The 13,844-nt window shown below is 34.1% G+C and overlaps 1 protein-coding gene across 1 annotated transcript in view; it reads right to left on the minus strand.

The window, feature by feature from the left end:
* LOC129804587 (GTP-binding protein Di-Ras2) overlaps positions 1-3,542 on the minus strand; it is a 143,248-nt gene extending 139,706 nt beyond the window's left edge. The window contains exon 1 of the mRNA XM_055852067.1: positions 3,000-3,542. The gene's annotated coding sequence lies outside the window, so the exon portion shown is untranslated. The remainder of the gene's footprint in view (positions 1-2,999) is intronic.
* Between the last annotated feature and the right edge of the window lie 10,302 nt (positions 3,543-13,844).

The raw sequence follows: 13,844 nt of genomic DNA on the forward strand, positions 1-13,844 counted from the left end.
TTTAATTTTTGTTTCCTAAAACTAGGGGAAAAGGATTAGACTCCCAATTTTTTCAGGAAAGGTGTGATTTAAGACTAGCTACTAAAATATATAGCCATCAGTGAAAGTTATAAAGTAATACCGGAGAAATTCGAAGTGTCCGATGGTAGCGTATGTGCGAAACATCAAAGCCTCCCCCTACAGCGAAAGCCTTAATTCATTTCATTAAATCCATTTAAGTGCAGATAATATTAATTTGATTTAACTTCATTTAACTGTATTTTTGAGAAGAATCTACGGATAAACGTGGATGATTTTATTCCATCGCTAAGCCAAAAATAAGATATCCGAAGTCAGGAGTCTACTTTTAGGCTTAAGCGATAATCCACTGTTTAAATTTACACCATTTTCACGTTCAAACATTAAAAAATGACAGATCATTCACGGTTCACGGATTATCTCTATACTTCGTTTCAATATTCAGCTGCTAGGATATAGCTTTTGTATCTTTTTTGAAAATTGTTGTCATTCAAAATGAAAGGACAATCATGATCACTTTATATTAAAAAGCATTTAAAAATTCGTCAGAAAAATGAGAATTTCATAAAAAAGGTTGAGGCAATTTTCGTGAATTGAAATTTAGAACAGACACTAGCGCCATTCGCAGGAGAAAACAGTGCCCTCATGCGGATAAAAAAGTTTTCAGTCAAATGGATTCTCAGTATTTTATTTATATAAATTTTGCAAATAGGTGAGATTATTAAGAATCTCACCTATTATTTTTCCATGAAAATAAAGCCAATCAGTTTTCTCGAATATATAAAGAATATATCATATATCTATGTTTCATAAATACATGTACAGTGCATCATGTGATATCTCGGAACATGAGGAACTTGAGATAAAAAAAGATTGATAAAGGAAAAGATTTGCTCTAAAATACAGTTAATCAAAAATCTCAGTGAAAAAGTGTTAAATTAAGATCGACTCTACTAAATTTTATTCGTTTATTCTTCTTTAAATGTATTACTAGGGGGAAGTGGGGCACCTTTGAAACTGGGGTACCTTTGAAATTGCGATTTTTCACCTATTTATAAATAAAGTTCAACCTTATTGTGATTTAATTCAGCTGCACAGACAGATTGAGAAGCCAAATTACACTGACATGGCTCAAATCCATTTAAAAATAGGTGAAAAATCCCATTTTCAAAGGTACCTCAGTTTCAAAGGTGCCCCACTTCCCCCTACCGTTTAAAGAAGTATTTTTTTAAGTGCATTTCAATAAAATGTTCAAAGAAATCTGTTTAAATATATTCAAAAGAATTGTTTCATAAGAGTACAAAGCCAACATTCTATTTTGTTTCACCAAAAAAATCGCAAAAAAACAAACGAGCAGTAAAAAACTCAAAATGGACAGTAAAAAATTAAAAATGAGCCGTAAAATATCTAATTATGGTCAGTAAAAAACTTAAATCTTTACAAAAAAGGGTCCAATTTATATATTTAACATTTAAAATTGTTGCAGATAGAATGAAAAGCCCTTTATTTTCCCTTTGCCTTTGGACGATAATATTACTGTTTCACGTCTTTTTGTTACTGCTCAATTTTAACTTTTTACTGCTCATTTATACAATGCCAAAAAAAATTAATAACTGTAGCCAAATATAAGGGGAAACCGGGGCAATAGTAAATACGCTGTAGTTGTGAACAGTACTTGGACTACAGTATATGCGGGTGACTGCACCCCAACTTTTCATAAGTTTCTCCTTGATTCTAGCACTTCAGAATGATATTTAGATCATTCTTAAGTGCTCTTATGGTCATTGGACCATCCTTAAGTGCTAGAATTAAAGAGAAGCTTGTGAAAAGCAAGGATAGTCACCCTCAGGATGCAAAGTCACCCGCTTCTACAGTATGTCGACCATTTTTTGAGACCAAAGAACACTATAGTATCTGTGTGAGGATATAGACCTAGTCCTCTTAAGTTTAAAAAGTCACAGTGTTTACAATTACCCTATGCATACTATACTGCCCCAGTTCTCGCTACATAAAGTTTTCAGATACGAACCACTACGTCAAAGGCCTATACCAATAAACTTTCAATAAAGTTACAATAATAGACTTTTTCATGCAATTTGACTTTTTTGTTCAAACCCTTCCTTTCGCGTTCTATCATTGAAAAAAAAAAGTTTATAAAAAATGCAATTAAAAAAGTGTTATTTGAACTATTTCAAAAGTTTATGTCCGGGATAGTTTTTCTGCATGTGCAAAATCCACTTAATCCAGAAAAAAAGTTCAATTATTCACAAGGGAGGGAAAAATATTGAGTATGACATGAACTTTTTCAAGTGTTGACGTACGTTTTAATTTATTCCCACAAACACCCTGAATTATTGGTGGTTTCTACCACCATTCACTCTTTTTTCCCTAGAACTTTAGTGAAATGGAATTGAAATGAGTATAATCATTTACATTTCTTCCCTCAGGGTACTACACTCTCAGTGATGGCAGCTAGGAAATTTTATTATTTACAATCTGTGGAGAGTGTATTATCATCTTATGCTGTCGCTAGATGTGAGGAAAAATTGTATTTTGATGACTTGCTTCAATTAGTGATGTGAGAACACGCCTTCAAGGAAGACCAATCAATGAAAAATCCCTTTCTATTTGATTATGATTGAGGTATGTGTCAGAGGGATATTTCCCAGGAGCGTTAATCAAATGCCAGAAGAACTCATATATTTTCCCCTTCAATTCTGCACGAAAACTTGGAAGGATAAGCGGGGGCTTTTCTTTCAAAATTAATATCCTGCACCAAATGGGATGAACAGATGCTTGGGTGGAAAACATTGCGGATGAATAGAGAGACCCTTTCTCCTTCATGGATTTCCCACGAAAAAATGGACCATAAATGCCAGAAGCCACATTTTTTTCTCTTTTTCTTTGCATCAATGGAGACAGGGCTGAATTAATAATTGCCCCATCATCGATTCAATTTACATCGCGTCTAAAGGACTTACGTGCTTTCCACGGATGATTTCTTTCACTTCCTCTGCAATCACCTTTAGCTTATATTTTTATGATAAAGCTCTCACAGCTTTTTCTGTTTCTTTTTATAACACCCTAAATACCAGGAAAGATGAAACTGACACACAGTTCACTGCGGATGATACTTCTCTGTATCACTGCTAGCTTTTTCAAAAATATACGAAAAGAAATAAAAACGAAAATAGAAGTCACTTTTCACAAAATTGGGCCATGAGGCGGGTGATAAATTTTTCACGTGAATAAACTAGAGTGTTCATATAAATCATTTATGAATTATTTAATTTGGTCGTCTAATCGTGCACGACGGAAAAAATCAATTTTATTATTGAGGAACTTCCACGTAAGTCTTGTAATTTTTTTGGTTGTTCTTCTACAAGAATTGATTCAATCACCAGAACATTCACGCGTTTTATTGTAATTGAATTACTATTTGAGCTTCTTGAAAGACCGCCAAAGCTTCGCTTACCGTAGGATGGCAAAGTACATCCAACAATATCAACTGTCGAAGTGAGACTGTTATCGTTCACAGTTCATCGTCCCACAAGAAGGGGAGAGCTTTTATGTTCGAAAGCATACTTTTGAGTGGGGGATCTGCTCGAGTTTCTCTGGCTCTCTGTTTTCATTGGAAAAGCTGGAGAAAATCTACCCCGATTCTCTCCAAATGCGAGAGAGAAAGAAAAAAAAAATTGAGAGCAGGTTCATGATGCAGATGGACTTGAATTGTGTGCCAAATGGAGAAATTACGTCTGTAGATAAAATGAGCAATATGCTTACAACGGAAAATTTGTATTAAAGTTTCTGTTGAGACTACAACATCTATGTTCATATCTCAGTCATCCCCTAATCAGATATGCTGAGGAGCTTTCCGAGCTTTAATTTAGATCTCTCGTTCTACGTGTTGTCCAGTAAAGAAATTTCTTTGTATTCTTCCTAACCCAAATTTCACCATGGGTCGTTACAGTAGGGGAATTTGGGGCAGTTTCAGGCATGACTTTCCACTTTTAGACATTGATCTTATTTTACAAACTAACGATAAACCGATGTTATCCATTTAGCTTAACTTCTTTATATTCATAGGGTAAGTGTGCCAAATTTCGGCATAGTTGCATGCAAGCGTCAAGGTCTTATGTTTGAAATGTAATATTTTAAATTCAAATGGTTTTTTTATTCTTTCTTCTGAAAGAGTGTTGCTTGGAACCTTGTAAAGAGTTTACCGTGTTTATTTACTCTAAAATCATTTTTAATAGATTTTAAAATGAATAAAAATATAGGCATAGGTTTGGTGTCCTATTTCGGCCACCTTCATTCTCATAATTCCTTGCCCTTCGGGAATTCTTCCAATATCTTTTTCACGTCATCTCGTTTGTCGAAGCTATATTTTTTGTTATTCTTTTGCATTGTATAATCTGTAGAGTACGTAAAATCTAAAAGGTCATGGAAATTCGAGGAACAAAAAAGGTAGCCGAAATTGCAAGCTGGCCGGAATTTGGCACACTTACCCTAATAGTCTAGATTTTTGTAAAAAATTACTTAGGTTTGCATATTAAAGTTAAAATTATCTACGTAGGGGAAAGTGGGGCACCTTTGAATTGGAGCAACTTTGAAATTCTGCTTTTTTCCGTAAATTAAACTGGACTTCATCATGATATAATTTAGATCCATAAACCAATTGCTGAGTTAAATTTCTTTACTTTAAAGTTAAATTTCATTTAAAAATAGAAGAAAAGAACCCTATTTCAAAGGTGTTTCAATACAAAGATTCCCCACTTCCCCCGATATTTCGAAAAAAATGGAAGTTCGAAAACCTTGAGGTTAAAGTGCATGGCAAAGGGATAGAATTCCCGACTTCCGATACCAATTTCGGTATCCGAAAGTATACTTTGAAAGATTTGTCTATTTAAGGCTTAGTTTAGTTTTTTATGTGAAAAGAGCTTTCTACACTTTTTCTCTTTTATATATTTTTTATTTATTTATTTATTTATTATTTTAATCTTACTTAAAGACAGCCACTGACATACATAGACACACTGGAAATCAGCTGACCGCTCCAACCCCCAGGAGGACAAAGATAAGAGGGATACCCAGTATGTCAGGGCTTATAATTTTGGTGAAGGGGGATTGGCAAATAGTCTATGTGACTCATTGAAGGCACTAAATTAAGGCCCAGCCTTTAGTATCACATAAAGGTCACCGGGCCACAAGTAACCGGATATATAGCGATCAATGATAGGGGAGACTGGGGCAAAAAGTCAAAAAACGGATATTTTATTTTTTTACAACCTACCCGTGCACCTCCAAAATTTTTAATTAGCACAGTTTTATAGGAAATTTACCGCTCTACAACTCTGTGAAAGTCATTTTCCTCTATTTTGTAAGGAAATATAATTATCGAGCCGTTTTCTAAGAGGTAATTTTGTGATCATTCTCAAAAATGCTGGGGCAAATAGTATCAGGTATGAGATATATCACATTTTGTTTCGCTTTATTACGAGATTCCGTAAATTTAAGTAAAATACATAGATTACATATTTTAATAGGAAATTTATTCTTCTACGCCCTTGTAAAACACCGTTTTTTCTATCTGAGCGAGAAAAGCGTATTTTAAGATATTTTACAAAAAAACACACAAAAGACTGCAAATCGTTTGACCAATGCCAACAACAAACGGCGAGACATGGTAATGACGTTTCTTTTCACCGTGGGACATCATATATTGTTTCGATTTTTGGTACTTTTTGCTCCATAGCTTTTGTTACTTTTTACCCCAAGTGGCGATTTTTAATAAAACGATTTCTGGAGAAAAGAATCTTTGTAAAATTCTAAAATAGATAGCAGATTCGTATTCAAAGAATATCCAGATAATTTGGGAAATATTCACCAATGGATCAAATTTAATATAAGTAGCTAATAATAGATATTTTTTGCATGGAAAATATTTTAAAAATAGGGCTAAAAATTTAGATATTTTTTTTATATTTTCTAAATTCCTTATTCAAATTCTAAAAAACTTACGACGTTGAAGAAGACTTATGGCGGCTATCTATGGAAAAAATTTTAAGCCGCTATATTACATTTATCTTGGAAAATATTGAATTTTAAAATTTTCGATTTGTGACTTTTTGCCCCAGTCTCCCCTATGTATAAAGTATCATTTGATTCAGGTCTAAGAAAAAGCATCTGTGACGGACTTACAAGTTTCCCTATGTATGATCAGTTGGATTAATAGTGTTATTCCAGTGAAAAATGAACATATTAGTATATGGGCGTTTGGGGAAGCAATGATAGACAGGACCGGGACGTCTGTAGAACTCTACAGATCTCACAAACGATCGGTATAACTCTGACCGATCTCACAGAAACAACCGATTTGTTAGAGTGAGTTTCCACAGTAGCACAGCCACTCGAAACAGATAATATAGAAAAGGATATGGAGAAAAATGATCTTTATCTAGGGGAAAGTGCCCATGCTTGATACCATTGGAAACTTCGTAATGACTAAATTTTTCCTATGTTTCTCAATAAACGTGACTCCGCAATATATTTTAAAAACTGGACACTTTCCCATTGTTTTTAAAATATGGTTACGATGAGTCACATATATATTGTGAAACATAGAAAATTTAGTCATTACGAAGCTTCCAATGGTATCAAGCATGGGCACTTTCCCCTACTCTGAAATGGGATAAAGTGATTGGAGGACAATTATTTTTCGGATGGTAGGGGAAACTGGGGCACCACCGAACATGGGGTAGCACCCAATACTGATTTTTACTTTTAAGTTTTAACATTAAACTCACCAAGGCCCGGTCAAATTTACCGGTTTAAAAACTTTTTTAAAATTAACACACATTTAAACGCTACAATGTTGCTATCAAACTTTATGATTTTCATAAGATATGCATGTAATATATTTTTCAGTATTTAAATTTTAATTTCTTTCTCATTTCCAAGAAAAAATTGCTGAGTATCCTACCGTACCGGAGTCTGTCATTTGATCGAGCGCGCTAGGAAAAACGACCAAAAACGGTCGGTAGATTTAGTGTTAAGTTATCTGGATTATGACGATCATTTCTTGAGTGGACAAGCATCCCTACACTGTGAGAGAAATTCGGAAAAGTTAAAACAACATTCCGGAAATGTTAATTTTACCCTGCAGTATTAATCCGAAATCGGTGTAAATATTATGCTTTTTAGGTGTATTAGGGGTTAAAGTTACCCTTTTACATGATAATTTTACCCTTAAAAAGGTGTAAAATTAAAAAATGTTGATATATTTTTACACCTAAAAGTGTTAAGGTTATGAGGAAAAAAAGTTAATCGCACCCCCATTTTTTTTCAGTGTATCTATGAATTCATACAGGTCCCGTCCTCTGAAGTTAAATAACTTATTAAAAAATCACAGTGTTCGGAGCTAACCCGTGTTCGGTAGTACCCCAGTGTTACTACCCCAGTCAGTACTAGCGACGCACGTGTTTTATTTTTAACACTTTACTCTTCTCAAGTGTTTTTACGTGGTTGGTGCAAGAATCTCAATACATTCCTGTATCTATTTAACAAACTAACTGAACCAATTATAAAAGCTTTTCCTTAATGCTCAAATAACATAAATATTTTAGCCCTCCCTGGCAAGTGGCCTTAAAAGTTGAAGCCACTTTCTCACATTCACATACAGATTCGTATGGAAATTTTTCTGCACTCGTGACCGTAACACGATATATGTCACAATTGAGGTGTGCCTTGTTCGTAGGACTCTGTGCCTTGTAAAGAGGGATAAATATTCTATATTTCCATCTAAAAAGTTTTTCGTAACTCGAAGTATAAGCTGAGTTTGGAACCAATTTATGAGTAGGCTTCAAACAGATCCATATAAAAAACCTTTTTCCAGGGGGTAGTTTTAGCCCGTCCCTATCAGAAGGGTAAGAAAAATTGTAAAAGATGAACCTGCCTCTTCCCTAAATTGTCTCCATTCGCGAAATAAAAGAGAAATCTCCGAAATATTGATGTTGTTTTCGCACATCCCTAAAATGATGCGAATGGATGTGTTTGAGGTGGTGAAGCTAATTAGTAATGCAATAAATTTCCTTGTTAGTACATTGCAATTGAATAGAATACAATTTTGCCACACGGTGAGTTTCATTGATTAAACAGCAAAAACATACCACACATCTCACCAATATAGCATTTTATCAGGTAAATAGACTTCACACAACATTGATGTTGGTGTAGGAGGGTAAAGAATGCTGAAGTCAATTGTGTCATTTTAATGTTTAATGGCTTTTGGCGGCTGGTTGGGCGGATAAAATTTGCAAATATATAGAAATATAGTCTTGCACAAACATAATCATTGTGATACGCTTCAATGGATGCTAATAGACACTGATGGAAATTTCGTGAGCAAGCTATATCTTATGTGACATCCTATCGAGAAAATACCCTTTGATAATCGCAACATGAGAGTGGAAAATTCAGTTTGGAAAAAAAGTCACGCCGTAAGAGGTGTTATCTCGTACCTTGTGAAAAACAACCTTTATTGGAAGTACCCGAAAGCTTACTTGGCATAATAGAAATCATTTCAGGAAAGCTGAGTACAAAATAATTCAGGAGAATTGCCCAATCTACACAGAAATTTTATTGGGCTTATTCTCAAATCTCAATTCAATTCACTTTAAATTTACTTTAATCAATTTAACTGCGTCTCCCGCCTTCAAAGTTGAACTTCACTTTAGAAATATTCAATTGTTTTACGATCGCTATTATCTTTAAATGCTAAATTCTGACTTATACTTATCTACATATTATTGAAAAAAAAATTACCTTTCTGAATATTCGCAGTAGTATATTTTCAAAAATCGTTATTTTGATTTGACAAGGTGAATAATCTACCTTAAAAGGTATATTTCTTGATTTATTCGATCATTATTAATTTTAATTAAAAAGATCTTGTATTTTCCAAGATTAATGCATCAGTCCCGACCAGATCGGTAATAATTCAGTAAAATTAGAAAAGTCTGGTAGAAGAAAGTTAGGCACCTTTGAATTTGGGGCAGCTTTGAAATTGGGTTTTTTCTCTTTTTTAGAATTGAGCCTTATCATGATGTAATTTATTGTGTTATCACACTTGCACATTAACATTTTAATGTGATTCACATTAATTGTTGCTTGTGAGAGTCCAAATGTGTAATTTGTGTGTTTGAATCATTTTATATTCAAAATTTGATCTATTTGTTGATAAAAAGGTAGACTTGGCCCGCAAAATTTCATAAAAATTGATTTATAGCATTAATGCGAAGAATTAATGCGATTTTCTCTTTAATTTTTTAATGTGAAAAATATTTATGCTTTAGGTAAATTTAAACTTATTTTTGCAGGCCAAGCCCACTTCTTTATCAATAAATAGAAAAACCCCAAATATTAAGTGACTCAAAAACACAAATAACATATTTGGACGCTCACAAGCGTCAATTAATGTGAATCACATTAAAATTTTAATGTGAAAGTGTGATAACGCCGTTAGCCTCGCAATTGATTTATCGTGCTTAAACATTTCATAAAATAAGGTCTAGATTCATTTAAAAATAGGAGAAAAAAACCCTATTTCAAAGCTCCTCCTATTAAAAGGTGCCCCACTTCTCCCTATTAGCAAATAGCTTTACTTTTCTCTAAAATATATTTTTTTAAATTAACTTTTAATTTTATTTTTCATACCGCTACAGGGGTAAAATGGCCGCTAATTATTGACTTCCGGTTTAACAAATTCTAGCATTCCAGGATTTTTCCGTGCCATTTAATTTACAGTTGTGAAGCAATTTTTGCTTCTGTGTTTAAAAGAGAACAAAGTTGGATTAAGAGGAAAAGGTGTGTCGTACGAAATAATTAAGTTTTATGGTTTTAAAAGTATACCCCTGAGATTGCTAAATTTAATATAGGAAATAACCAGGGAAAACCAGGGCCTAAATTGTTGTCAAATCAAAGTTTTTCTCTGAGTATAATTTGTGAAAACATTGTTTAAATAAAGTCTTTATATTTTATGAATCATGTAAAATATCAATCTTTTTCTATATAAAAAAAATGGAAGGTGAGATACTGTGATTAAATTAGCCAAGTTAAGATAATACGTAAATCTTCCAAAAAAGCCATGTTTTGTTAAAATTCTAATTCTAATTCTATTTTGTTTTCTTCGTAAAATTCAATTAATATTGAAACAACACATATAGTATTGTTATAAAAGCTCAGATGTTTCGATTCAATACACATGTAGATTTGAATAATAATGATGTTTTTTGTTCATATTTTTTATTGCTTAAAATTTTTTTATGATAACAGTTATATCAAAAACCTATATTCAAGGTTTTTCTTGGCACGCAGAACTGGCCCTACGGTATATTTATAAGCAATTATACATATAATATATTTCATTGAAAATTTCGATCCCTTCACTGAGAGAAATCCGAAAATGTTAAAATAACATTCTGGAAATGTTTATTTTACCCTGCAGTATTGATCCGAAATCGGTGTAAATATTATGCTTTTTAGGTGTATTAGGGGTTAAAGTTACCCTTTTTCATGTTAATTTTGAAAAGGTTTTACCCTTAAAAAGGTATAAAATTAACATTAAAAAATATTGATATATTTTTACACCTGAAAAGTGTTAAAGTTATTAGGGAAAAAAGTTAATCGCACCCCTGTTTTTTTCAGTGTTAAAACTGTAAATTTAACGTAATACGAAAATGATTGACTACAAGTTAAGTGTATAAAACCTTTATAAAGATTATAATGCCTCTTACAATATGTATATTCATTATCATATTATTGATAATTTTTTGTAGTAATTGCCACAATGGAAATAACCAGGAAAAAATGTGACATGTGAAACTAAATTATTTATCGTTATCAAACTCATCTCACTCAGCGACTTCGTTCAACGTTCGACACTTTTGTATAACAATAACACTCATAATAGGTGTAATAACATAAAAGGATAATGACGAATTAGATAGGTTCCGGTCAAATCCCAAAAGCCAAAATCTCGAAAAACGAAATCCCGAAAGCCAAAATCTTGAATGGATCGAAATCCTGTATAACCTAAATTTCGAATGCATACAATCCGGAAAGCTAAAATCCCAACGCCAATAATTCCGAATGCTAAATTTTCGAATGGGCCAAAATTCCGTAAAAGTCTCATAAAAGTGACTTAACTCTTTCGCGTCCATAGGGTCATATATGACCCGGGGAAAAACGTTTCTTTTTGGCTATTTACATTAATTGAAATCTAACTGGAGTCTTGAGAAAGTGAGCCAAGAATCTTACATCCTTCTATTATGATGTCGTGCACGAACAGATAGATTTCAATTAATGTAAATACCCAAAAAAAGACTTTTTTCCCCGAGTCATGACATTACCCTATGGACGCGAAAGAGTTAAAAGTGTCATAGGTGCTCCCATTATTGTACCCGCGTTTTCTGGAGGCAAAGTGAAATTTTCTAAGTTTTGTAAAATTATTCCACTCTTTTCCTCTCTGTAATTTTGTACATTGAGCGATTTTGAAAATTTTAGATTTTGGCTTTCAGGTTTTTGACCCTTACGAGATTTCCACGTTCGCTATTTTGGTGCTCGGGATTTGATTTTGGCTTACAGGATTTTAGTTTTTCGAGATTTTGGCCCAATTCAGGATTTTGACCCATTAAGGACCTTGGGTTTCGGGATTTTGGAATAGGATGTTTTTTAGATTTTTAACCCATTCGGCATTTCGGGATTTTATCTCTTCTGGATTTTGACTTTGCGGGTTTTTGAATTCGGGATTTTTCCCAGCAACGGAATTTGTCATATAACGATAAATTTTAAAGATTTTAAAATAAGAAAAATTGGAATAGCGAAATTGCCTGTTCTGTAGGTGGGTTATTATGAGAATGCTATAAGTAATATGGCCATCAAAGAAGTTCTCACGGACGGACCTAGGAATATGTGTGATTACCGACTCGGAAATAATGCAACTCCTTAAGATGAAAGGGACAGATAATCCTAACCGGCTTATGTAGGTGAGATTCTTAACGTGAGCTAACTCGGAGTGCATGCAAATTCGATTTAGAGCTGAAGTTGGGAGACGCCATTCAGTTATCTTGAATCAAATTCGTGAAATTATACAAATTTTGTATTTAAACCAAAATATCAAGGATTTGGATGAACTGGCACAAAAGTAATATATGGGTGAAATGTAGACCAGAATGTACACTATAATTTTTCTATAGAACATGATCTCATCGATTACTCAGAAGCCAAGATAAGCGAGGTTTTTTGTTTCTTAACTCGTTTTTTCATCCAGAGTGCCCCAAGTAGTCATTTGTTGAACTTCAACTATATCAAAGAATTGTTGTCTTTTGTGGGACTTTCCATTTAAAACCATATTTTAAGTGTCCTGGTGGAGTAGAGGCAGTCAAATTGGCATCTGAGTGATTTCAAAGCGTTATTATGGGAAAAATCAATTTTTTCACACTTAAACGGCAAAATCGGAGTGATAGCGTAGTCTGATCGGAAAATGATGTATGGACGAAATATAGAGACAAATGTCCTCTACAATTATGTCGAAGTAATCATAAAAATCGGTTCAGCGACAGTCGAGATAATTGAGGTTATGTGATATTGAAATTGGTTTTTCGACTGTGGCGCCCCTGGTGTTGGTCCCACGAAGTTCAAATATTCTAGAAAGTTGTAGCATTTGGTGAGATCTTTCGTTTAAGCCCTCATTCATCAAAATCGGTCACATAGAACAGGAGATATGATTTTTTGAATTTCGTGAACTTTGACCCCTCATATCTCCGGTTCTATTGAAACCACAGCGCACTTACGCACCATTTTGGAAACGTCCTAGACTGGACTACAACATACTAAAATTTCATTAACTTGCACAAAGGAATTTTTGAGAAAAATGATTTTGAATTTCGATGAATTTTGACGCTATCGCAGCGCCACCTATGGGGACTTTTTGAACTTCCATCTGAAAGTGCTCATCGATACGAAACCAAAAAGGTAAAATTTATGTCGCTATGTTAATTAGAACCGGAGATAGAGGCCGGTCAATATTCGAACTTTGACCCCTTATAGCTCGGGTCAGGGGTTATGGATCGACTTAAGGTTTTTTTTGTTTGATAGGTATAATCAGCGGCTACAACATACTAAAATTTCAGCCCGATTGCATAAGGAATTTTTGAGTTATTTAACTTTTAAGATTTAAAAATTTTCTTTTTAATAATAGCGCCCCTAGCGGTAGTTTTACGAACTTGCGATGTTAGAAGGGGAAGTGGCATTTCACGAGAGCTTTCCAAAAAGCCCCCATTTTTTAGATTCTGACAATTAGAGCCGGAGTTATGGCCATTTTAAGAATTTTTTTTGGACCCTTATAGCTCGGGTCAGGGGGGTCGGGGGACCTTAAGTTTGGTATTGATGGAAAGCTCTAAGGCCCAGCTATAACATACTAAAATTTGAGCCCGCTCGATGCCATAGGGGCGGAGCTATTGAGAAAACAAAAAAAGGGGGGTCTTCAAAATGGCGGAAGGAGGGGTGGGGGGTGGGGGGTCAATGCACCAAGTTGCAATTTTCACCCGATATATAACCTTTGCCGAAAACCGCAAGTCGATATCTTTTTTAGTTTAGGAGCTATTAAGCTCCAAAGAGCGGCCGGACGGACGGACGGACGGACGGACGAGAACGGTTTTTAGCCATCCATATATTCGTGATCAGGAAGTGTCAAAACACATTCTGGCAAAGTTTGGGGCCAATCGGAGGACATGAGATTTTGTTAGGATTATAGTAGGTGAGATTGT

The sequence above is a fragment of the Phlebotomus papatasi genome, chromosome 2, assembly GCF_024763615.1.
Source record: "Phlebotomus papatasi isolate M1 chromosome 2, Ppap_2.1, whole genome shotgun sequence".
Taxonomy (NCBI): domain Eukaryota; kingdom Metazoa; phylum Arthropoda; class Insecta; order Diptera; family Psychodidae; genus Phlebotomus; species Phlebotomus papatasi.